Genomic DNA, 26,818 nt, shown 5'->3' on the forward strand with positions numbered 1-26,818 from the left:
TTTTGTCACCTCTGTGTACACTATAATTACATTGCTGAGTGAACGTGCATAGCAATCAGAATTAAAACACTTGGAGAGCTTAATTGCAAGATGGAAGAAGGGTCCTTTAGTTCAGTATACAAAGCTTTCTTCTTTAGGAGGGCAGTGTTGGGGAGTGAGAAGAAAAACCAACAAGGACCAGCAAGTGCAAAGACATTACACAAATCTTTCTTGTCAGCTATTATAAGAGACTCACTCATTAGCACTGCTCTCTTTCCTTGACTGCAGTAACAGGGTCTCGCAACAGAAACAGCAAAGGCCATCAAAGTCCAGTGTTCTGCTGATCAATTTGATGTTTAATAGGCTGAAGTAAGAAGATTAAATTGCAGTCTGCTGTGACCTACAGTGACCAGATGTCCTGATTTTATAGGGACAGTCCCGATATTAAGGACTTAGTCTTTTATTTACCCTCCACCCCCGTCCCGATTTTTTACACTTGCTGTCTGGTCACCCTACTCTGACCTGATAAGTTATTCAGTAATTTAAACGTCAGTTATTAATTGCCTTGTGATCATGTTGGGATGTTGCACCAAATATATTACTGAAGAGGGTGGACACTTGCAAAGCCCTGGGAACAATTCTTTTCAATCCCTCCCTGAATCTGTCTTTGATGTGTGAACCTCCAATCTGGGAAAAAAGGATAGGCTTCTTCGGACGTAGCCATAGGAAAGATTTTTTCGCACAAGTTTAGCTACTGTTAAGTGGAAGAAGTATCGAAAACTGAAAAGCAATACAAGTTGATCATGTAACTTTCCTAAGTCTGGTTTGCCATTCGACAGACTTAAGGCTTGCAACCATCCAGAGATTTTAAAAGTTCTTTTGCTACTGTGAGGTATAAAGAATATTATATCACTTATGACAGACAATCTAGCAAATGTTTAAGTGTTTTGCACAGATATTAGCCATGTCACACCTGCTAGTATAAAATAAATAGTCAAGTCAGTCATAATCATCAAATAATGGAGCTAGCTGACTGCTGCAAAACAATGTTTCTTCATTCAAATTCCAAGTGTCCTTTTGGTTTAACTATGTGTGGCCTGTTCTGTTCATCACACAAACATTTGTGCATGGCTAGGGGCTCTTTCATACAAATGCATGGGGAAGAGGCTCTTCATACAAATAGCTATATTAACAAGGGCATCTATGCACAAACAATGAATAACAAAATTAATGAATTTTGTTATTCATTATTGGCTAGACCTCAATGATTATTTGTTATTTTCATGACTCAGAAGTGTCAACCTTCCCATCAGGGTGCAGAAACAATATCGCCTGACTTAGTTGACCATGCCCATGCTACAAATAGTGAATAGTCAAAGCAAACATTTCATAAAGTGAAGTTAGTTTTCAAACACATCCAACAATTCTGAAGCGTTAAAGGGCTAAATGTATCCAATTTAGAATTAAGTCAACCAGATCTATAACAATAGTCACATGATAATTTTCACGTTTTCAAATCATTATGCTGGGATTTGATCTATGACTGCTACTAAGGTGGGAATTCAGTCTCTAACACTGCTTTGAAAATCTGCCCCAGACATCCTGAAGACAACTTGGTAACTAAGGGCTGGTCCACACTACCCGCCTAATTCGGCGGGTAGAGATCGATCTTCTGGGATCGATTTATCGCGTCTCATCTGGACGCGATAGATCGATCCCAGAAGCGCTCCCCCGTCGACTGCGGAACTCCTGCTCGCCGAGAGGAGGAAGTGCTGTCGACGGGGGAGCCTGCCTGCGCTGCATGGACCCGAAGTAGGTACTTTTAGTTCGATATAGGAAACGTCGACTTCAGCTACGCTATTCTCGTAGCTGAAGTTGCATTTCCTATATCGATCCCCCGCCCCAGTGTGGACCAGCCCACAGTCTAAAGTTACCAAAGGTGAACTCTTTGCTATCGGTCCCCCAGTGCACATTCTCTGCTGCCACCACTTTGTTCCCACGGCACAGAAGTTAATGGAATGCTGAGGTATATAGTACTTGATACATCAGCTGTGTCGTGTGAGCTACCTACATGTACAGTATCTGCAGGAGTCAAGCAGTTAACTAGAAAATAAAAGTTACAGTTAGACTGCAGGTGGGCCCCATCCCAATTCTTAAAGCACTCAGGAATGAGTCTGGCAGGAGAGAGATTACAGAATTTGGCATTTCTAGTAAGAGGATTTATATCAGACTGAATCTGTTCAAGCTTCCCGGAAACATCCATACTCAGCTGGTGTAAACCAGTGTGCAGGCCCAGTGTGAATGAAGGACCAGATCCTCAGGGGAAGTAAATGGAACTATGCTGATTTACCCTCAAATTTACAGTAGGTGTGCCAAGAGGTTTAACATAGCCGTTATATAGTAAGATTACAACACTGTCTCATATGTGTAGTCCCAGCTCAGGAAGTATAGTTAACCCTTTATAATAGCCTTGTCTAAGTCCTGCATTTATGAAGGAGCAATAACTACTGAGACAGAAAATGACAGAACATATCAAAATGAAGTTAGTCATACAAGATTCTATAGTACCTCCCAGCCTCTTGGAGTTGGGGTGGGGTATGGGGGATAAACGCACCACACACTACTGAGCAGCAATTACCAGGCGAGTTATTTTGATGTTCCTAAAGGTTCTTACATTTTGTGGCTCATTTGCCATCATTTTTTAAAGGTGCTGGTATTGACTGGATAAAAGCATTCTCTTATTCAGACCAGTCGGCTTAACCTCTGTACCCAGAAAGATAATGGAGCAAATAACTAAGAAATCAATTTGCAAACACCTAAAATATAATGAGGTGATAAGTAACAGTCAGCATGGATTTGTCAAGAACAAATCATGTCAAACCAACCTGATAGCTTTCTTTGACAGGTAACAAGCCTTGTGGACAGGGGGGAAGTGGTAGATATGGTATATCTTGACTTTACTAAGGCTTTTGATACTGTCTCACCTGACCTTCTCATAAACAAACTAGGGAAATACAACCTAGATCGAGCTACCATAAGGTGGGTGCATAAGAGTAGTTATTCATGGTTCACAGTCATGGTGGAAGGGCATAACGAGTGGGGTCCCGCAGGGATCAGTTCTGGGTCCAGTTCTGTTCAATATTTCATCAATGATTTAGATAATGGCATAGAGAGTACACTTACAAAGTTTGCGGATGATACCAAGCTGGGAGGGGTTGCAAGTGCTTTGGAGGACAGGATTATAATTCAAAATAATGTGGACAAACTGCAGAAATGGTCTGAAGTAAATAGGGTGAAATTCAATAAGGACAAATGCAAAGTCCTCCACTTAGGAAGGAACAATCAGTTGCACACATACAAAATGGGAAATGACTGCCTAGGAAGGAGTACTGCGGAAAGGGATCTGGGGGTCATAGTGGATCACAAGCTAAATATAAGTCAACAGTGTAACACTGTTGCAAAAAAAGCAAACATCATTCTGGGATGTATTAGCAGGAGTATTGTAAGCAAGACACGAGAAGTAATTCTTCCGCTCTACTTCGCACTGAATAGGCCTCAACTGGAGTATTGTGTCCAGTTCTGGGTGCCACATTTCAGTTTTCAAGTTTGTAAAAGGTTGTTACAAGGAGGAGGGAGAAAAATTGTTCTTCTTACCTCTGAGGATAGGTCAAGAAGCAATAGGCTTAAATTGTAGCAAGGGCGGTTTAGATTAGACATTAGGAAAAACTTCCAAACCGTCATTGTGGTTAAACACTGGAATAAATTGCCTAGGGAAGTTGTGGAATCTCCATCATTGCGGATTTTTAAGAGCAGGTTGGACAAACACCTGTTAGGGATGGTCTAGTCTCTCGGTCTTTTATGGCACCCAAGTGCGGCATCAGCGAGGGCCCCCTTCCTCTTCCTGTTCAAGAGGTGCTGCACCCCGGTGGCTTGGCTGTCGGGGCTCCCGGTCCCAACCCTGATCCTGCCCCCATTCCCATCCTCACCACTGCCCCTACTTCCTCTCCTTCCACCTCCCATCTTGTTGCCACCCCCGGGGTTGTCTCATTTCCCTTTTTGCTAGATTATCTTCGGGAGGTGGCTTTCATGTTTCCCCCGTCCCAACCCCTTAGGGGCTGCTGTTTTCCCTCCACTGTCCCCTCCTGCGCCAGGGTCTGAGACGGCCTGGGTGGCACCAGCAGAATGGGTGCTGTGCTGGGGGTCTGCCCTCTGCCTGCCCGTCTCAGAAGGCCACGAGGCTGTCAAGGGAACCCAACCGGGGGATTCCTGGAGATCTGAGACCCCAACCCCCTGATGCGCTGCAAGACGAGCTGCGCCTTTTTCTCCTGGACGCTCGTAGATCCAGGAATAAGGTGCAGCTCGCTCTCCAGCGCTGGGGAGACTTCCATAGCATCCTCCAGGCCACGAGGGCCATTTTCGGACAGGGTAAAGGGACCCGGAAGCAGGGCGCTGTGGCCTACCAGCAGGTCCGCAGCTTCCCTGACTCCCATATGGCTTTTGGGCTCGGTCACATATTGCTGTGGGGCCCAACGGCGGCCGTTAGCATCCCTACCTGCGAAGATCCTCCCCAGCCTTCATCATGGCACTGATCACTTGTGCCACACTAAATACAGAGGCTGTAGGATGGGTCTCCGCAGGTGCTCTCCTTCCTTCAGGATGGGGGGTACTCTGATTTTCCTGCAGGAGACCCATACGGATTCAACCAATGAAGCTAGCTGGGGATTGGATTGGGGGGACAGGGTCTATTTTAGCCGCCTCACAGTTCGTACGGCTGAAGTGGCCACCCTGTTCTCCCCCAACCTACGGCCCGAGGTGCTGGGGGTTGCCTAGGTTGTGCTGGGTCACCTGCTGCTCCTCCGGGCCTGTGTGGAGGGGCGGACATTGAACGTTGTCAATGTCTATGCCCTGACATTGGGCCTGGAGTGGGTGCATTTCTTTCAGCAGGCATCCGCCTTCCTCAGCTCCTTGTATCCTCGCGAGTGCCTGGTCCTGGGCGGGGCCTTTAACAGTACCCTCGAGCGGTGCCCGGATGCCGCAGGCATCCTCCAGGAGATTGTGGATCATCACTCCCTGGTGGATGTCTGGCGCGACCTCCCCCTGGGCCTTCTATGCCAACCTCTTCTCCCCAGATCTGACCGATGCCGATGCTTGAAGGGTGCTCTGGGATACCCTCCCGACGGTCAGCCTGGGTGACCGGGACCGGCTGGAGCTAGCTCTCACACTGACCGAGTTCTCTGAAGCCCTCCGTCTCATGCCCACTAATAAATCTCCGGGCATGGAGGGGCTGATCACGCTGTTCTACCATGTGTTCTGGGACGTCTTCGGCCTGGACCTTATCACTGTCTGGGCCAAGTCCTTAGGGAGCAGGCTCCTCCCTCTCTCGTGCAGGTGAGCTGTGCTCACCTTGCTACCCAAGAAGGGGGACCGCCACAACCTTCAGAATTGGCATCCTGTCTCGCTCCTCAGCATGGACTACAAGGTCGTAGCGAAGGCCATCTCGCTGCAGCTGGGGTCCGTGCTGGTGGATGTGGTCCACACCGACCAGACCTACACTGTCCCAGGCCGCTCCATTTTCAACAATCTGTACTTGGTCCAGAATCTCTTGGAGCTCAGGTGTAGGGATAGTCTGTCGTTTGCCCTCCTGTCTATGGACCAGGAGAAAGCGTTCAACAGGATGGACCATGGGTATCTCCTGGGCACTCTGCAGGTGTCTGGCTTTGGATCGCAGTTTGTGGGTTTTCTCCAGGTGCTGTACACCTCCGCAGAGTACTTGGTCAGGCTCAACTGGACCCTGACCGAACCGGTCAGCTTCGGGTGAGGGGTACATTGGGGTGCCCGCTGTCGGGCCTGCTGTATATTCTGGTGATTGAGCCCTTCCTCTGTCTCCCCTGCTGGAGGTTGACGGGGTTGGTGCTTCAAGAGCTGGAGTTGCAGCTGGTCCTGTTGGCGTTCGTCGATGACGTGCTCCTTGTGATCCAGGACCCGGGTGACCTGGTGCAGGTGGAGGCCTGCCAGGCTACCTACTCGGCGGCCTTCTCCACCCAGGTCAACTGGGTCAAGAGCTCTAGCCTGATGGTTGGGGACAGGTGGCAGGCGAGCTCCCTCCCACCCGCACTTCAAGCCATCCAGTGGAGCGCGAGTCCGTTGCTCTATCTCAGCGTTTATCTTTCCGCCACGCATCCTTCTCTGCCAGAGAAGTGGCGGGATTTAGAGGCCAGGGTTGGTGAGCGTCTGCAAAGAAGGCAGGACTGCTCTGATGCCTTTCCTTGCGGGGGAGGGCACTGGTGCTTAACCAACTAGTCCTGTCCATGCTCTGGCACCGGCTCAACATCCTGAGCCCGGCCCTGGGGATCCTGACCCGGCTCCAGAGCTTGGCTCTCGAGTTCTTTGGCCAGGACTGCACTGGGTCTCTGCAGGGGTTCTGAGTCTTCCCCTGGAGGATGGGGGACAGTGCCTGGTCTGCCTCCACAGCCAGGTCCATGTCTTCCACCTCCAGGCCCTGCAGAGACTCCTCTATAGTGCAGGTAATCTGGTGTGTACTTCAGAAGGTGAGGGCAGCCTTATCGCCTGCTTCTCAGGTTTACCTCGAGCGGGTCCTGCGGGAGGGTGCTCCCCGCCCACCCTACACCCCAGGCTCTCTGGATCTTTGCGTAGGTCCCCTTCCCCATGATCCCCACCCCCTGCACTGAAAGCACAATCAATATTCCAGAGATAATGGCTCCTGTGAGTAAACATATGTTACAAGAATATCTATTTTTATTTCAAAATAAAATCTACTGTCTCAAAAAGGAAAAGCTGCTGATGAATTGGTTTGTCCTTAAGTGTGCATTCTATGACCTGACTCCCTAAAAATAATACATCAAACTGAATAGACAAACACACAGCTTGGAAAAAATAGGATTTTTAATAACTTATTAATATTATGATTTTGCCATTTATTACAGCAGTTTGCCCTTATTTTCTAGAGCTGTGCCTTTGCTTTGCCACAGAGGAACACTGGCAAACACTAACAGGGTTACAGAGCTGATGCCAAATTACTTTGTGTAAGGAGAGGACAGAGGAGGGCTGTCCACAGGGCTTCACAGAGATAGCTACTGAGTACAAAATGAGGACGTTATTCACGGAGTGACTTGATAGATGACTTTATTTGAGTTTTGATGATGGAGCGAGACTTTGTTGCAAGGCATGCTAGTGTAGACTTTAAAATGAGATCGGACTTAATCAGATCCATCTAGGGCTCAGTCTTATGAGTGCTCAAGCCCCATAGCACCAAGAAGTTATTTTCATAGATTCCAAGGCCACACTGTGGTCATTTAGTCTGACCTCCTGTCTAGCACAAACCATAGAACTTTTCCAAAATAATTCCTAGAGCAGATCTTTTTAGAAAAACATCCAATCTTGATTTCAAAATATTCAATGATGGAGAATACGCCAAGACCCTTGGTAAGTTGTTCCAATGGCTAATTACTCTCACTGTTAAAAATGTACACCTTATTTCCCGTCTGAACTTGTCTTGCTCCAATTTCCATCCACTGTATCTCGGCTAGATTTAAGAGCTCATTATTAAATATTTGTCTCCCCTGTAGGTACTGGCCAATTTGTTATAAAGTCACCCCTTCACCTTTTCTTTGTTAAATTAAATAGATTGAGCTCCTTGAGTCCATCACAATACAGCATATTTTCTAATCCTTTAATTATTCTCGTGGTTCTTCTCTGAACCTTCAATTTCTCAACATCCTTCTTGACTTGTGGACATTACAACTGGACACATTATTCCATCAGCAGTCACACCAATGCCAAATATAGAGGTCAAACAACCTCTCTGCTCCTACTCAAGATTCCCATTTATGCATCCAAGGATCACATTAGCTCTTTTGGGCACAGCGTTCCACTGGGAGCTCACGTTCAGCTGATTATCTACCATGACCCCAAACCGTTTTCAGAGGAGAGTGTTCTCCATTGTTTAATTATGGCCTCTAGTCTTTGTCCCTAGACTTATATAATTACATTTAGTCATACTGGTTTGAGCATTGGCCTGCTAAACCCAAGGTTGTGAGTTCAATCCTTGAGGGGGCCACTTAGGGATTTGGGGATTGGTCCTGCTTTGAGCAGGGGGTTGGACTAGATGACCTCCTGAGGTCCCTTCCAACCCTGATATTCTATGATTCATACAAAATTGTATGTACATTTAAAATACAAATTGTTTGCTTGCTCCCAGCTTACCAAGTAATCCAGATTGCTCTGTATCCATGATCTATCCTCTTCATTATTTACCGTTCCCCCAATGTGTGTCTCATCCACAGAGCTTTTTTTATGACTTTGTTTTCTTCCAGGTCATTAACAGAACTGTTAAAGAGTGTTGGCTGAGTCACTACTGTTCTACATTTTGTTTCTTGCACAGAATATGTTGATTTATGGATTCTAAGCATGTACTTAATCCTTTGAAATACCTTCTTATTTCATTCCATTACTTTAGAATTTGTATAGTCATTTGTCACACTGATTGCCTCCCTCTTCGCTCTGTGAGGAGCAAAGGAGTGGGCTATTTAAAAATCAATAAATGGTTGACCAAATGGAGAACAAAGCAACGATCATTCTCCAGAAAAGAGCTGTAAGCTCTCAAACTGCTCCCTGAAAATTGTTTCTCCATTTTGTTTAACGGAAAACTATCATTTTACCTCTTGTAAACACTAATGTCTTTCCTTAATTGTTACTTTCCATAGAAAGTAATATCCTCAATACACTTTGGCCTCGATTTTTCAAAAGTGACTAGTTATTTTCAAAGCCTCAATTTCTGAGTGCCCAACTTGAGACCGCCTAAAAGTGTTCAGCACCAACCTTCTGAACATCAGGCACCTTTAAGATATCTCAAGTCAGGCACCCCAAAATCACTAGTCACTTTTTAAAATGTAGTACTTTTTTTATCTTCTTTTAAATAGATCAGAACATATGTCTCCAGTTCTGGGCTTGTAATGATCATAGAATTATAGAATATCAGGGTTGGAAAGGACCTCAGGAGGTCATCTAGTCCAACCCCCTGCTCAAAGCATGACCAATCCCCAACTAAATCATCCCAGCCAGGGCTTAGTCAAGCCTGACCTTAAAAACCTCTAAGGAAAGAGATTCCACCACCTCCCTAGGTAACCCATTCCAGTGCTTCACCACCCTCCTAGTGAAAAAGTTTTTCCTAATATCCAACCTAAACCTCCCCCATTGCAACTTGAGACCATTACTCCTTGTTCTGTCATCTGCCACCACTGAGAACAGTCTAGATCCATCCTCTTTGGAACCCCCTTTCAGGTAGTTGAAAGCAGCTATCAAATCCCCCCTCATTCTTCTCTTCTGCAGACTAAACAATCCCATTTCCCTCAGCCTCGCCTCATAAGTCATGTGCTCCAGCCCCCTAATCATTTTTGTTGTCCTCCACTGGACTCTTTCCAATTTTTCCACATCCTTCTTGTAGTGTGGGGCCCAAAACTGGAAACAGTACTCCAGATAAGGCCTCACTAATGTCGAATAGAGGGCAACGATCACGTCCCTCGATCTGCTGGCAATGCCCCTATAGCCATTAGCCTTCTTGGCAACAAGGACACACTGTTGACTCCTATCCAGCTTCTCGTCCACTGTAACCCCTAGGTTCTTTTCTGCAGAACTGCTGCCTAGCCATTCGGTCCCTAGTCTGTAGCAGTGCATGGGATTCTTCCGTCCTAAGTGCAGGACTCTGCACTTGTCCTTGTTGAACCTCATCAGATTTCTTTTGGCACAATCCTCTAATTTGTCCAGGACCCTCTGTATCCTGTCCCTACCCTCCAGTGTATCTACCTCTCCTCCCAGTTTAGTGTCATCTGCAAACTTGCTGAGGGTGCAGTCCACGCCATCCTCTAGACCATTAATGAATGAATAATTAATGATGCCCTGGCCAGAGGGAAAGGGCTTATATGTATGCACTCCCTTCGGGTGTGTTGGAGCCAGTGACCAGCCAATCAGCTAAGATGATACTCCCCTCTCCTCCCAGCTATACTCCTTCCAAGCTCAGGAAGGAGATACCCCTTATAAGGAGCCACAGCCCTTCCCCCCCCCCCCACCAGTCCATCCAAAGCCCACTTGCATTTGAGACTGTAGGGGTGCATTTTGTATCTACTCTCATATAGTCCAGAATTCAGCACATTATGTTCCTGGGAAGCTAAGCCAGTTCACTAACTCAGATCAATATGTTTGTTCAGTGTCACACACAATGGAGCCCTGCTGCCTAATTGGTGCTTTGGGAGCTACTGGAATATAAACAGACACTAAAAATACAAAACACACAGAGCTACAGCTGTAGCCATTAGTAATGGAGTATTTTCCCCTTCAAAATCAAGAGCAGTTCCTGGGGGTTGATGAAAAGTTCATGGAAGTCATTGAGAAACTATCCATTGACTTCAATGGGCTTCGGATCAAGACCCTAAAAAGAATGTCCTTTGAGAGCAAATTACAAAAGACTGAAAATGAAATGCAGCACTGGCAAAGCTGGCAAAACTTTTGTATAAAAGAGTAGAAAATTTACAACTGATCAGATACATCTGGATTGTATTGTAGTTTCAGCCTAATTATGACTCAGTTTTGAAGGGCATAAAAAGCTAAGTGCTCATTCCAAACAAAAAAAGCCACAGATTTTTTTTTAATCTCCTGGGTTTATAATGTAACCTTAGAGTGTTTAGAATCCATTATTACCTGCACCATCTGAAAACAGACTGTTAGTTCTATGCCTTGAGTGAACGTCATTCTAAAATGCAACTGCTCATGAAAATTCATTCATTCACATCTCTAAAGAAAGGTTTATATTCTGGAAGATGTTTTATGGGAAAAAAATCAATCAAAGGACTTGGATGATTTTGAAGACAACATTATGATTTCCCCCCCTACATTTTCAGCTGAAAATGTTCCAAACCCGTTCATCATGCACTCCTCCTCCCTTGCATTTGTTACACTAATAACTAAGGGGCAACATATGGTGCTATTTAGTAATGTAACCCAAAAGATTAATCAGATGACAAGATATCATTACAAAGCAGACACTTTAAAATACATATTTTTTCTTTGCTTATTGGATTTACAGATAAATTATTCCACCTAGAACGAAGAGATGCACATGGGAAAAGAAACAGAAAATAATGACTTTATCAATAATATTTTGCATATTGTCATTTGATGCATAAATATGCCTTTGCTAGAGCTGGTAGAAAAGTATTATATCTTTGTCTTTTCATTCAACATTTTTTGACTAAAAAAAAAAAATAGTTTGGTTTGTCGTTTTCAAAACTCCCCGCTCCTAGGCAACGGGAGAGAAAGGAAAAAAAGGGGTGTAAGAGAGGGAAAAACAAATGACCCCAGGAAAAAATGGTTTTCAAAAGCTAATTTTTTTTCAATATTTTGGGAGGAGAAAAAGTATAAGAAAAACCTCTATGGCTGTTCAACCAAAATGGACATTTTCCATTAAAAGGTCATGTAACTATGTTCTGTTATTTCAAGTTATTTCAAGGGAAAAAATGGATTAGCTCTACTTCTTGCAAATAAGATATTAAATTAAAACAAATAATTTGCATTTATCTCTTGATTTTCAAGCCACATTGACTTTGGTGGACTTTAGATTAGTCCCTATTATTGGTTAGTGTATCTGCAACATATGACCTAAATCCTGTAAAGACTTATGCATGTGTTTAACTTTATGCACAGAAGAGTCTCATTGAAGTAATTTACATGTCCCAAAAGTGAATGAATAGTATTCATGAAGGAGAGGATTTTCTATTTATCAGTGAGAGCCCATCCATGGAATGCAGAAGAGGGCAATTCCTCAGTTGGTGTCATTTGACATAGCGCCATTAATTCCAATGGAACTAAAGTAATTTACATCAACTCAGGATCAACCTCTAAGTCTATGATTGAAACAGAAACACTGAGTCAATGGGATTACCCATGTGTGTCAAGTTAAGCACCTGGGGCCTGATCCTGCAGACACTTACACAAGTGGAGACAAGATCTGTGGGGTTTTAAGTGTAGCTGAGATCACTTCATAGCAAATGATTACTTCAAGGAATGTAGGGTAGGCTTTTCAAAAGCACTCAACATTGGCCTATCTTTACTATTATTGAGGGAGGCAGTTTGGCCTAGTGGGTAGCACCCCAGATTGGGACTGGGGAGAACAGGGTTTTACTACCAGCCCTGCCACTGTCCTGCTGGATGCTCCTGGCCAAATCACTTCACCACTCTGTGCCTCAGTTTTCCCATCTGTAAAATGGGGAAAACAATAGTGACCTCCTTTGTAAAGCACTTTGAGATCTACTGATGAAAAGTGCTCTATCAGAGCTAGGTGTTATTATTACTGAAGTCAAGGGAGCTTAACCATTTACTCAATGGGAGCAGAAGTAGATCAATAGGAGTTTTTGAAAACCCCATCTTGGCTTCTTTATGTGGTCACAGACTAGCACAAGCTGATTACATTCAAGGAAATCACAGTTGTCACTTAAATGTGTTATTTTTAAATAACTTTTTTTTTTTCTGTATGGCTTCACTACAAATATTCCAAGTGCAAACTTACTAAACTGCAACTGGTTAGATATGTCACACACAATCATTGCTTCACCTCCCTGACTGGAAGAAGATATGTTTGCATGAAGAATACTTGTTCATGTGAATTTAAACTCTGGTTTCCATGAATACTTGTGCATGTGACTTAGAAATGTGCTATCTACAAGCATTTTTACCAGTAAAACCTGATTAACTGAATGCTTTCCAGAAAATAACACCAAATGGGCATGAATTTAAATCATCTCCTCTTTGAGGCAGGTGGTATCTTTTTGTTCTTGGTTTGCACAGCACTTTGCACAAAGGGGTCCTGATCCAGGGCTGGGGGACTATCACGATACGAATAATAAATAATCATAAATGGACAGGTCTGAAAGTAAATTAAAAAAAACTGATACAAATATACAGGGTTTTTTTGTATTATTTACCCTGTTCTAGTTTTAAGAGTTTATTTTGCATCTATCCTCTAGGGTCTGTGTTATGATGAATTAATGAAGTGCCTATTACACGTTGACAACATTCAGGTGGCAGAGTTTCCAAATGTATTTTCTGCATACATAGCAACAAGCACAGGAAATGCACGTAGATAGCTTGAATGATCTAGGGTGACCAGAGAGCAACTGTGAAAAAATGGGATGGGGTAATAGGCGCCTATATAAGAAAAAGTCCCAAAAAATGGGACATCTGGTCACCCTAGAATTATCCAATTTACTCCACGTTTCACTACTACACTAATTTATTTATAAGTTTGTGACCTTGGGCAAAATCCTAGCTCCAATTAGACCAATGGTAATTTTATCATTGACTTCAATGGGGCCAAGATTTCACCCCTGGTGTAGAATGTGATTGACCAAACCAAGAAATCATTCTCCAGCCCCCAACCCCATCCTGCTAACTACCCATTTGCTGTTGTGACAGTGGGCTCAATTCTCATCTACACTCAAGCCTCTTTGCACTGCTCTGACGAGGCTATGAGGCCGTAGAGGGGGTGTAAATTACACATAACATTTACCTCCCCCCATACCCACTTTTTGTTCAAACAGAGAGTTTGTGCGTGGCAAGCTGGAGTGTAAATCTATAGCTCACTAGGCTGTGTGAACCCTTCTACTGCACACTAAAAGTTCCCTAGAACTTGAAATGGGAGTAGATAAGAGCCCACAAGACAGTTAGCATGCAGCAGGTTAGTGAGCTGTATATTTGCACCCCCAGTTGCCATGCACTAACTCTCCAACTACACAACTCCTAAGGGTATGACTTCTAGAAGCAATAGAAGGTGCAAGAGCAGCTCAGGTAAGTGCTAGTTTGAATCTAGTTAACATTGCTAAAAAGAGCAGGGAAGGTGAGGTGGCGCGGACCCTGGCAAGGGTTAGCAATGCCAGCGCCTCCCCAGGAGTGCAGGTGGACTTGTATAGCTTATAAGCCTGGGTTCTTGCATCTTCACTGCTCATTTTAGCCGGGCTAGCTACGTCAGAGCTAACACAGCTGTGCTGCCTTTGTGAGCTGCAGTCACACTCTAACTGCAGTGTAGACATACCGCAAGACTCCTTTACATTGTGGTGTGAAAAGGCCTTAATGTAAATGAGACTCTAGTCCTGTATTTGAAGCTCCTTACGACTACTTGTGTAACCCTTCTGCCTGGTATTGTCAGCAAAAATGGTCAGGTTCAATTTTCTAGGGGTTTTCTTAAAGACTTAACTAAAACCAGCTCAGGCTTCTGCTCAGAAGCTTGCACCATTATAGACATTACTCTGGGTGCTCCTGACTGGTAATTCTGCCTCACTCACAGGCAGTGTCGGCGCTTCCATTTAGGCGACCTAGGCGGTCGCCTAGGGCACCAGGATTTGGGGGGTTGGCATTTTGCTGCCCTTAGCGGCAATTCGGCAGCGGGGGGTCCTTCCGTGCTCCGGGTCTTCGGCGGCGGGTCTTCACTCGCTCCGGGACCCGCCGCTGAAGTGCCCCGAAGACCGGGAGTGCGGAAGGACCTCCCCGCCGCAGAATTGCCGATGACGACCGGGAGTGCGGAAGGACACCCCCCCCCAGAGCGCCAAAAACCCTGGCGTCACTCCTGCTCACAGGAACTGAAAAAAGGTCAGCACTGCACCGGCTGCTCTACAACCTAACCCATCAAGAGCGATTTCAGCCATGCCTGCGTGCAGTGAATTGTAAAATTCAGACTTTAAACTTTGGCTGACACTGTTTACAATAGGGGAACTAACCATTCCAAAGTTTCCTAAACTTCAGCTTAGAGTTAAGTGACTCAGCCTTCAATTCCACAACTGAGGGCACCATGAAATTCAGTTGGCTCTCTGAAGGCACATGTGCTGTCAGTTTAAGGATCGGAGCCTTAGTTTTGTATCTGGGTCGTTCACAATGTAGATCCCATCTAATGTAGACGTTCAGGTTTAAGATCACTGACTAAGGGGCTGTTGTAATGGTGAGCCTTACAAAAAATTCTGGGGTGAAATCCTGGCCTACTGAAGTCACTGGGAGCTCTCACATCTACTTCACTGCCTCTGGATTTTACCTGTGTTGTATATTGAAATACATTGTAAATGTGTTGAGAACACAATGACCTTTTCTTTGAACAAGTGTCAAGAGCAATAATCAACTTTCAAGAATGACATGAGATGCTGATTTAAGCATCTCCTGGTGTGCTAAATATGCTTTTATATTGTGCTTGGAAACCATCCCCTCTGCTTTCAGTAAAAACTATGTTGGACAGAGCCAAAACAATCACATGGTGAAAAGCAATTGTGACCATGAATACATTGTGAATTATATTTCAGGATATGTTTTGAAGTCTTCTTCTGGTGATGATCTTACTGAAAAAGTGCTATTGTTTATCACACCAGAAATATACTGTGACACTTTCAGAACAATATAGCAGATGCAACTTTTAAAAATCAAACTATGAATGTGTAACTTTTTCAGCTTTGTGTTCTGAAATGGAGTGATATATGGCTTTGTTTCTGAGAAATCTCATGAATCACTAAGTCATTTTCCTTGTATCACAGCAATTAATCATGTCTTCAGAGACAGCCACCAATTTTATCCTCCTTTTATTCTAAAGCAAATGAAAATGAGATCAACTTGAGAAGAACTCTGCATTAAAATATAAACTATTTTATGCAGAATAAAATGGAAACTTGGGGCCAAAACCTAAGGTGCTATAACTGGGGGGAGAAATTCACCCATGTCCTATGTAAGTCATCAGGATTTACACAGGACTTAAAAAGGTGCTTACGTTTTTTTGTGGCCTCTCAGTACAGGGGGAGTTTCACTCGTTGGGTGAAATCCTAATGCCATTGAAGTTAGTGAGAGTTTGGTCATTAAGTTCAATGGCTCCAGGATTTCACTCCTTAACTTTGACTTCAGTAGGTCCTCCTGGATTTGGCCCATAGGATTTTATGTGATATTTATGCTGGTTTAGAATGCATCTGATATACCTTTGGGGTTCAGAGGTTATTGTTTTGGGGCCACAGGTGCAACCCTTGTTAGGTGTTGTACAGTGCCAGTACTTTTCCAGTGAAACAGAAAAGGGAATTTGTGCAGAAGTAAAGACAATTTTAGTTTGATGCAGATTGTTTAATTGTGTTATTCCTCAATATCAAGGAAAAGAATAGAAGCTTATTTTTGTAAAGTTACTGTGGTTCCATACATGCAAAAACCCTCTATGTCCCAGAAGTACAGCATATTCCACATGGTTATAGTGCCTCCAGGATTGGGAACGAGTATAGTAGCTGAGAACATGATACTCAACTGAGAATGTCCAAAATATAGTGTTTCTATGTGTACAGTAAAAACAAGCGAGTAAAGTGACAACATTGGTACTAATAACTAACATGTACCAAAATAGAATACATAATCCATTCTTGCTATAGTCCTAAAACTACACCATAATGATCTTGCATCTGATTTCCCCAATTCACGGTCATTTTTTTAAATAATATTTTATGCACAAACAATTAATTCACAGCAAGCCGGGATGTGAATCTACCCTGCAGCGTAGTAACTGTCTGTGAGGACCCTTCTGACATGCATTAACAATTGGTTAGTCCTTTTTGGAATAAGACTAGGCCAAACCACATTAATGAATTGTTAATGTGTGTCAGCAGAGTCCACAAGGACAGTTAGTCCACAGCAGCCTAGTGTGGGGCAGATTCACATTCCAATTTGCCACAAATTAAAGCTTCATGCAGATAAGCCTTCAGACAATGAGTATGTGTCTCTCATCTAGAGATCATCTTGTGCGTTTATATAACATTGAACAGACAAACAGCAAATTTGTGTCTATGTTTTACAGTTAATTAATCTGGAGATGCAATCCTTATTAAAATATATATCATTTTATTGTGATTATAGAAACATAGGCCAAATCTGAAAACATGCCAGGCAGTTGACTTCAACTGCTATATTATTATCAATTATTTGTATTCCAGTAATGCCTAGGAGCCCCCTCTCCTTGTAGGCATAAACTAAAGTCTTACCTTACAAATACTCACTTCCCTGACCCTCTACAGTACACATACCGTGATGCTGACACTCAGTTTCGAATCACTCGTTGTATCCACATCTAGTACTACAACATGCATGAACAGGTAGTTTAGCGACGCTGACTCGAAGTTAGCTAATTTTCATGCCCTTGAAACAAGCAATCTTAATTATCATGCAGTTTCCCCAAACTCTCCCAGTTCTAACCTAGAAGTTTGAGACCCATCTGGGAAAAGATTTGTTACCTTAGCTTGTCAAATGCAGGAAAATTGTATACACAGCGGGTTTTTTCCCTAAGTAGGATAAAGCTTCATATTTATTCTTTTGAGACAATCCTTCTTTTAATGAGTTCTGTCTACGTATAACGAGTAACTTTTTTAGTACAAAGTCAGAGAGACAATTTTTAATGGCAGAAGTTCAAAAACTGATTATTTCCCGAGGCTCCTCATGAAACTAACTAAATTGTTTGTCACGATACAAAAGCTGATTGATACTAGGACAAGAAAAACACCACATTATCCCTTGACATTTTCATGCATGATGGGGTCCAATCTGATCCGTCATAATGCTATGAGTTAGCTCTTTTGTCTGAAGGGAAAGGAAATAGAAAAAAAAGTGTTGATCTGAATAGAGTAATTACCCCGAATCCCTGAAAAATATAACTTGTCTAGCCTGACTGAGATGTTATAACACCACATTAAATTGTTAAATATAAAAACATAATAAGTCATTGCTCTTGGCAGGAGCTGAACTTCACGTATCTTGTAAAATTGGCTGCTCTGCATGCACGCATAAACAAAGCAGGTGTTTTTACAGGCTATAGAAGCATGGACATTATTAAATCTGAAAGCATCACTGTTCCTTTGGGTTTTACAAGGTGTGATTTGTGCTACAAAAATTCTCTAGTAGAGATATGAATAATTACAGTTGGAAGGTGTAAGGAGAGCTGTTTGGGAAATGCTCGCTCTCTCTCAAAGCAGTACTACTACTAAGTACCTGTGACTCATCTGCCACTCAGAGAGTCACAGCTCTCAGTGATTTCAGCTGCTTGCGGGGGTGCGGGGGGGGAGCCTCACTGTTGGTGCATACTGGGCGGTCTCTTGTATCAGAGATACTATCCCAAAGCACTCTTTCGAGTGAAGTCCACAGTTTCCTGTTATGCTGTTACAAAGCAGCAAGCAGCGGAAACTCCCCATGATGTTAGATGCTTGCTTAAAGCTGCATTGCTCTATATTACCAATTGTATTTATGCAATTAATGTAAGGAATAAGTGAGATAGTGTGAGTGACAGCCAATGGCAAAACAAAGAATCAAAGTTCGCCTTTTATGGAACCATGGTATTGTCTTGGTGAAGGTATAAATCTCGAGACTGGTGGCCAGGTGGTGTACCAACAAGGAAATGTAACAGCATGCTAAACTCGGGACCAGACCAACAGCAGTAGAGCTGTCCCGCGACCGATCTCCGGGCAGCTGTCACCTGGCCAGTCACCTCAGCCACCTGCGAAATCCAAACCAACATCCGCGTCTGCAGCCTGCCTGCATGAATGTGTTGTGTATGTGAATATAATTGCACAAGTAAGGGATGCCAATAAATCAACCCTCGGTGTTGTTCAAGTTCACCCTTTGTTTGTGGTTATTTCTTGGCTGGTTGTCAGGACAGGCAACAGATGTTAGGTGCATACCTGTTTTTGAAAACCCCACTGACCATCTGTAGGTGCCTACATACCTTTAAAAATGTGAAACTTAGGCTCTGAGAAGTCTCACTGAAAGTCAATGAATTGAAAATTTCACCACAAATGACTCACCTCAGGTCACACAGGGAGATGGGGGAATAGAACACTGATTTCCTGAATCCCAGACCAATGACTTAGCCACAATATTATCTCTGTGGATTGATTCAAATAATTTTGTATAGCTCAGGGGTTCTCAAACTGGGAGTCAGGACCCCTCAGGGGGTCACGAGGTTATTACATGGGAGGTCGCGAGCTATCAGCCTCCACCCCAAACCGCGCTTTGCCTCCAGCATTTATAATGGTGTTAAATATATTAAAAAGTGTTTTTAATTTATTAGGGGGGGGGTCGCACTCAGATGCTTCCTATGTGAAAGGGGTCACCAGTACAAAAGTTTGAGACCCACTGGTATAGCTATACTCATTTGGTAATATCTGAGAGGGAAGTGCTCAGCCAGGATTATGAGAATGCTCCTTTCTCATCCACATAGGATTCAATCCTGCAACGTGCTGAGCTCAGCACTCTGCAGGAGATGTTCAGCCTGCCACAGGATCGGGCCCAGTTCTGGTATGATGGAGAAACTGACTCCATCATACCAGAAATACTATTTGCTGAGCAGCCTTGGAGTTCAGGGAATTCTAATTTAACCAGTTTTGATGGAAATGACTAATTCCTGCAAATCTCAGCAGAATGGGTGGTTTCAAACATCAGTTAATTTGCTAGCAACTTAGAACCCTTGCTATCTATTTTAATAAAGTGGGTTTCAATGCAACATTTCTCATAACATGCAAATATATCATTTTTCCAAACATATTTTATTTATACATATTATATTGTACAGGCTTAATTATAATTGCCTTCTGGGGATATAAGATAGTGCTGTTTAAATAACACTGTTCCTGACATACTAGTTTGGCTCTTTATTACAGCATTCTATTCTTGAAGTAGTAAGGAAACATAAGATGTACTAATTTTATTAACTTAAAATGATTCAGTGCCCAATCTTTAAACAGGAATTTTTGATCAAAGAAAAAACTTTAAACATTTCTTCTCAAATAATTTGTTTCCAAGTTATCATGAAAGAAGGCTGAATATGTAAGTCACATTGTAAAGTTTCAGTTCCTGGCACTGAGCAGATTGTATGAAAATGTGCATGCCCCATGAATTAGAGAGCGAACAGAAGTCAGACCCACAGACATAACATCCTGCTTTACTCATTTTATTAAAATGAGGTGACTGCAGAAGATTTTGGTTTATCTGGGAAACGTTTTAAATGATACAATGAAAACGATTATCATTTTGTCAAGTAGCCAGCAACTATACCTTCCAAAAAATCTTCGCAAAGCCGAACAGGTCAAGTATCAGATATGTTGGAAATAAAAACTGGCTTGAAGCCAGAAGAGGGTTGGAAAACATAATCCGCAAAAAGAACAGGAGTACTTGTGGCACCTTAGAGACTAACAAATTTATTAGAGCATAAGCTTTCGTGGGCTACAACCCACAAAACTAACACGGCTGCTACTCCGAAACTTGGAAAACATAGAAGTCATTTGCATCCGTAGTGGATTGGTTTTATACTGTCTGCTTTATCAACAGAATAATGCAGACGATTCTCAGAATGATATGTTCCTTATTTAGTGCCCTGATCTCTACGTAGAAAACCTACATTCCAGAGAGTAATAAGGATGCCAGATCTGACAAAAGATTGGTAGACAGGATTGATAACACTCCTAAATCCTTACAATTCCAGACTGAATGAGACTCACTGTTCCAAAACTACACTATAAGACGGGGTGGGAGAAGATGGTACATTATTTAAGGAACAGTTACCTTTGTTACACAAAGTCTGTAGAATGTATTGGCTTTGGCCTGTAAAAACAAGTAAGCCATTACATTTATGAAGAGATTTTATCCATGTTTACTTAGGAGGAAATACTATAACCAAGGCACATAATAAGAAAACATTTCTTACACCTGCTGTTAATTTTATTTAAGTGTTTTATGAAGCAGGAGTGCACACTCCGTATACCAGCAAAGCACAGAGACAGTGCGGTGGGGAATTGACAGTTCTGAAAAGTATTTAAAAAGCCAAGCAACTGTCCTTATTCTTTCAAATAAGAATGTGTGTGTGTGTTGTATATTATCATTGGTTTCTCATCCTAAAGACAACGGTTCCAAAGGGTTTGTTAATACTAACCTTTATAGGGAACGCTCTATAAAAATTAAGAAAAGGCACCGAGAAATTGATGATTGAAAAGAGGAAAATGTTTAATCCATTTAGGCCCAAACCTGTGGTCCATACTCAAAGTACATCTACACTAGAGCTGGAGACATACTTGGGGAAGCTAGCCTGCCCTGCCATTCACGCTCCCGCAGATACACAGCTATTTTGAGTGCACTAAGTCAATCAGAGCTAGCATGGGTATGTCTCTCCAAGCTGGAAATGACATCTCCAGCTGCAGTGTAGACATAACATCAATCAGAACTCCCATTTACTTAAACAGGACTTCAAGAAGGATTTTAAAAATGAGTGCATAACGTTAGACTCCTAAAAACAAAGTGGCATAATTTTAAAAAGCACAGAGCACTCAAAAAGCATTCAAAGTCAATGAAAGCTATTGATTTCTCAGCATTTTTGAAAATCACCCTTTTTTTGAAAGTCTTGGTTTACAGGATTTCATTTTTTGTGGTTTGTAAGCAATTCATTTTAGGGTATGCAAATACATCAAAACAGCATCGAAGATGAAAGGTAAAATACCTCACTGAATGTGGATTCGTGACAATGTTTTCCATGAACAGAAGTATTAGCCAATGCATTGTAGTCATGGCAAAGCAGCTGATAGATATCATAGAATTACCCTCGATACATAACAGCTATACAAAAAATCCAACTAGCATGGACGTGCTAAATTTGGCAATCACTGGAAAAAATAATCATTTATAATTGTAGACCGGTAGAGCATTCATTTAGTGTCAAGGTCAGACACATTTGGTTTGGATTCCATTCCTACTAGAATCCATTTCTGTTTCTTTTAGTGGAGCAAATATTTTTGATTGAGGCATTGAGTCCAATGAGGTATTCTACCCTATGAACTGGTATTGATGTTTTGGCAAGTGACTAACTGCAAACTAGATCTGTGTTCTGCTGAGCATGACAGGGTGAGCTAAGCTCCTTTTCCTGCTAGGAATCAAGCATGCTAAGAAACATTTTTTTTTTTTGGTGTGTGTGTCTATTAAACAAGTGACACTGGTAATCATTATGGCAGGTCTAATATATTCCATCCAGGAGAAGGTATCAGTGCATGTACAATCATGTAACTTGTCTAGGCCTTGAATTATCTAGTATGTAGGAAGGTTACAATTCCTTAATTCTACAGTGATGCTAAGCACTTGCTTAAAAAAAAATGAGTGCCTGCAGTTGGCTGAATAATGGTGCCACTTACAGTCAACGTTGCTGCAATCACATGGAAGGGATAGGGGGGGAAAAAAGAAAGAAAAGAATGATCATTGGGAAGAAACAGCCACATTGCTGTGCTCAGGGATTCCTCCCACCAGTCTGAAGTAAAGCAAGTAACATATGGTGCATTTTGTAGATAGATGAGCAATGACATACATACAGCTGTGCATGTCTGCCAGGCAGGTGCTTGATCTTGTATATAACACGCTGAGTGAAACACAGTTTTGTGCATCATGACAAGCTATCCTTATAAGGAGGATAATTATGAGGTTTGCATGTAAATAATACATTAATGGAGATATCCTATCTCCTAGAACTGGAAGGGACCTTGAAAGGTCATTGAGTCCAGCCCCCTGCCTTCACTAGCAGGACCAAGTACTGATTTTGCCCCAGATTCCTAAGTGGCCCCCTCAAGGATTGAACTCACAACCCTGGGCTTCGCAGGCCAATGCTCAAACCACTGAGCTATCCCTTAGAAGCCAACTGCAGCAGAAGCAGAGATGCAGATTTTTTCAGCAGCAGTGGTGGGCAGGGTGGGGTGAGAGAACCAGGCTCTTGATTTGCTGGGCTGAACTGCCACAGCCCTGCATAAACTACAGCATCTTAAAGACTGCCTTTAAGCTGCTCCAATTTTCACTAGCTGGCTACAGTCCCTAATGGACTCTATGGTAGTTGGAGATTGCCAGAGCCCTCTGCTCTGCCTACATGTTCTCCCCATCCTGAGGGGTTGGGGTGGGAGGGTTGATACAGGAGGTCGAAATAGGTGCTTGGTTTGTCACACTTGGTCTTTCCCTTGACCACTTGGTTTTGGTTTCAAGTACCTGGAAATATATTCCTTCTTCTCTTCCTGTATTTTCTCCAGTAATATCATAGTCTCAGAGTCAAATTACTCAGATACAAGTTTAAACATGTCCTGATAAAATGATATTGATTGGAGTAAAATATAATCTTTTAAAAAAAAATGTACATACTGTACCTTGTAAACTCACCTTGCGCAGTAACGGAGGTGCTTCGAGATGCGTGTTCCTGTGGGTGCTCCACTTCCGGTGACAGTGCGTTCGGTGCCGTTGATCAGAGATTTTCGGTAGCAGAGCCTGGTCAGGCCACGTGTGCACAGTAGCTGTTGTAGTCTCGTTCAGCACACACATGGCCCAAACCCCTTGGTTCCTTCTCTAATGTAGAGTCCTAGTATTGAACTCCAAAGTAGAGGGGAGGAGGGAGGGTAGTGGAGCACCCACAGGGGCACACATCTCAAAGAACCTCAGTTATTGCATAAGGTGAATAACCCTCTCTTCTTCTTCGAGTGCTGTCCTTGTGGGTGCTCCACTTCAGGTGAATGTAGAGAGCAGTACCCCTTATGGTTTGGGGGACTTGGGAGTTGTGTGCATAGTAGAAGTGGAAAAGACGGTAATGCCATCTGCCCTGGAGTCCTGTGTAATGGCATAGTGATTGACAAAAGTATGTTCTGTCGCCCATGTGGCAGCTTTACAAATTTCCAAAATGGGTACATTGTGCAGAAATGCCACGGATCTTGCCATAGCCCAAGAAGAACGGGATCTGATCCCCGTTCGGGGGTTCCATTGTGTGTGTTTGGTAGCATAAGCGAATGCAATTCGATATGCACTAAGAAAGCCACTGTTTGGATCTTGCAGCACCTTTGGATCGTTCTGTCGTTGACACAAACAGCCAGGGGGATTTAACGGAAAGGTTTCGTTCTGTCTAGGTAGAAGGCTATAGCCCTTCGGACATAAAACATGTGCAATGCTGCTTCCTGTGAGGTTTTGTGCAGTTTAGGGTAAAATGTAGGGAGATGAAAAAGTTGGTTGATGTGGAAGGTTGTGGAAGGAATTCTGGATGTGGTCGTAGCGTGACCTTGTCCTTGAAAAAGGTCGTGTAGGGTGGATTGGCCATTAGTGCGCTAACTCTTCTTGCAGATGTGATCGCTACCAGGAATGCTACCCTCATAGACATGTATAGCAATGAGCAGGTAGCATGTGGATCGAATGGGGGGTGTCATTAGTCCCCTGAGAATTAAGTTCAGATCCCACATGGGTATGGATGAGTGTACTTCAGGGTGAAGATTCTGGAGGCCAGCCAGAAAGCATTTTGTAGTCAGATGTGTAAATGTCGAAAATCCATTGATCTTGTCATGGAAGGTGTTAATTGCCGTGAGGTGTACCTTGATAGAGGTTAAGGACAGTCCTGAGTTCTTCAGCTCTAAAAGGTACTCTAGCACCATTGGTAGTGGCATGGTGCAGGGAGTGAGCTGTTTGGTTAGACTCCATGTGGAAAGTAGTTTCCATTTTTGCAGGTAAGTATTGTGCGTGGATTCATGTCTGCTATTCAATAACACATGTTTGACTTGTTCCGAACAGGTTAACTTGTATGACTGGAACCAGCAAGAAACCATGCTTTCAGATGGAGTTTCGCCAATTGCAGATGGAGGATCTGGCCATTGGCCTGTGACAGGAGGTGTGGTCTCATCAGAAGAGTCTGCAAAGAATGAACTGACATACGCAGTACGTAGGGTACCAGGTCTGTCTGGGCCACATTGGGGCAACCATGATGATCTTGGACTTGTTGTCCTGTATTTTGCATAGGACTCTGCATCAGCGGGATTGGCGGGAATGCATACATGAGTGTCTTGTCCCCTGAATTAGGAAAGCATCCCTTAGCAATCAGGGACTGAGTCCCGCCCTGGAGCAGAATGGGGGCATTTGTGGTTCTGTGCTGTGGCAAATAAGTCAATGGATGGAAACCGCCATTGATGGAATATCTGTTGTAAGACTGCAGGGTTCATTTCCCATTCATGCTCCTGTGAGAACCTTCTGCTTAGTGGTGCTTAGAGGAAGGAGGCTGAAATGTCAATGTGGTGTTGGATACACCAGTTCCATAGTCTCAGAGCCTTGGTGCATAGGGAGTGGAATCAGGCTCCCCCTTGTCTGTTGATGTAGAACATGCATGTGACATTGTCTGCCATCACCCAAATTGATTAGTTCCTTATGAGTAAGGCTATGTTTTAGTCAAGGGTATTTTTAGTAAAAGTCACGGACAGGTTACGGGCAGTAAACAAAAATTCATGGCCCATGACCTGTCCATGACTTTTACAATATACCCCTGACAAAAATTTTGGGGAGGGCAGGCTCAGGGCAGCCTGGGGGGTGCCATGGGTGCTGGGGAGGGCATGGCCCGGGGGGAGGCCCATGGGTGCTGGAAGGGGCATGGCCCAGGTGGACGCCACGGGTGCTCAGCGGTGCACCGTGGGTGCTGGGGGGGAGGGTTGGTGGGGCTGGGGCAGGTGTTTGATGGTTTCCTTTCCGTAAATCAAAGAGTTTGTGTGATTGTTTCTGTGTCTGTGTATGTGTGACCTTTGAGAAGGCAATTGTCTAGGTATGGGAACAGTATGATCCCATGTTTGCGCAGGTGAGCTGTGACTACTGCAAGGGTTTTGGGGAACACTCTCAGTGCAGTAGATAGTCCAAATGGGAGCACTCTGTATTGGAAATGGTCATGTCCCACTGTGAATCAGAGGAATCGTCTGTGAGCTTTATATATTGTAATATGAAAATATGCATCTTGTAGGTCGAGGGCTGAAAACCAGTCCCCCTGTTCCAGTGCGGGGATTATTGTGCCTAAGGTGACCATCTTGAATTTTTGGGAGCTTACGAATTTGTTGAGTTTTCATAGGTCTGGTATCGGTCGCCATCCACCACTTTTCTTCTGGATCAGGAAATAGTGGGAATAAAAACCCTTCCCTCTGTATTGTGTTGGTACTGACTCCACGGCACCTAGCTGTAGCAGACGATCTACTTCCAGTCATAAAAGGTGCTCGTGAGAAGGATACCTGAAGAGGGATGGTGATGAAATAGCCTGATCGTACTATTTCTAAGAGCCAATGCCTGATAAAAGTGCTGCAGATGGTGACCAAATGGGCAGGTAGGTGCTGGTGTAAACGGTAGGTCATTCAGGCCCACAGCCAAGCCTTCAAAACTGTGATTTGTTTCCTGCGGGTTGACCCACCACTTGCTCTGGTTGTGCCTGCCAGCGTCGCAGTGGTCTATTTCTTTGTCTGCCCATCTGATACGGTCTGGATTGAGGGTGAGTGTATTGAGTATCCCTGGCTCGGGCGTAGGGTTGGTATCGTTTCCTCTTTAGGGGGAAGTGTATAGATGCCAAGCATGTGAAGAGTCGCATGAGAGTCCTTTATGGTACGAAGAACTTCATCGTTTTTTTAGGAGAATAGTTTGTCCTTGTCTAAAGGTAGGGTCCTCTACCTTTACTTGGAGCTCTTTCAGTATGCCAGATGACAGTAGCCAGGAGGCTCTGTGCATCACTATAGCTGTGGCCATGCTATGGGCCGCAGTATCGGCAAAGTCCAGGGAGGCCTGTAGGGCCATCCTTGCGAACAATTGTCCCTCGAGAAGCACAGATTTGAACTGTGCTCTCCTGTCTTCAGGGAGGTCAACGGTAAACTCGAAGTGTTTTCCATAATTGTCAAAATCATATTTAGCAAGAAGGGCACTTGCTAAATTGCAACATCAAGGAGGTGTAAACCTTGCAGCCAAAAAGGTCCAGGTGCTTATGGTCTTTGTCCTG

This window comes from Terrapene carolina, unplaced genomic scaffold (genome assembly GCF_002925995.2).
Source record: "Terrapene carolina triunguis isolate 2854851 unplaced genomic scaffold, T_m_triunguis-2.0 Scaffold35098, whole genome shotgun sequence".
Taxonomy (NCBI): domain Eukaryota; kingdom Metazoa; phylum Chordata; order Testudines; family Emydidae; genus Terrapene; species Terrapene triunguis.